Genomic DNA, 1,027 nt, shown 5'->3' on the forward strand with positions numbered 1-1,027 from the left:
GTGTTTATTATATAATATTGTATAGTGTTTATTATATAATATTGTCTAGTGTTTATTCTATAATATTGTCTAGTGTTTATTCCATAATATTGTCTAGTGTTTATTCTATAATATTGTCTAGTGTTTATTATATGATATTGACTAGTGTTTATTATATGATATTGTCTAGTGTTTATTATATAATATTGTCTAGTGTTTATTATATAATATTGCCTAGTGTTTATTCTATAATATTGTATAGTGTTTATTCTATAATATTGTCTAGTGTTTATTATATAATATTGTCTAGTGTTTATTCTATAATATTGTCTAGTGTTTATTATATAATATTGTCTAGTGTTTATTATATAATATTGTCTAGTGTTTATTAGATAATATTGCCTAGTGTTTATTCTATAATATTGTCTAGTGTTTATTCCATAATATTGTCTAGTGTTTATTATATAATATTGTATAGTGTTTATTATATAATATTGTCTAGTGTTTATTCTATAATATTGTCTAGTGTTTATTCCATAATATTGTCTAGTGTTTATTATATAATATTGTCTTGTGTTTATTCTATAATATTGTCTTGTGTTTATTATATGATATTGTCTAGTGTTTATTATATAATAGTGTCTAGTGTTTATTATATAATATTGTCTAGTGTTTATTCTATAATATTGTCTAGTGTTTATTCTATAATATTGTCTAGTGTTTATTATATAATATTGTCTAGTGTTTATTATATAATATTGTCTTGTGTTTATTCTATAATATTGTCTTGTGTTTATTATATGATATTGTCTAGTGTTTATTATATAATATTGTCTTGTGTTTATTATATAATATTGTCTAGTGTTTATTATATAATATTGTCTAGTGTTTATTCTATAATATTGTCTAGTGTTTATTATATAATATTGTCTAGTGTTTATTATATAATATTGTCTTGTGTTTATCTATAATATTGTCTAGTGTTTATTATATAATATTGTCTAGTGTTTATTATATAATATCGTCTAGTGTTTATTATATAATATGT

Source organism: Lottia gigantea (assembly GCF_000327385.1).
Source record: "Lottia gigantea unplaced genomic scaffold LOTGIsca_342, whole genome shotgun sequence".
Taxonomy (NCBI): domain Eukaryota; kingdom Metazoa; phylum Mollusca; class Gastropoda; family Lottiidae; genus Lottia; species Lottia gigantea.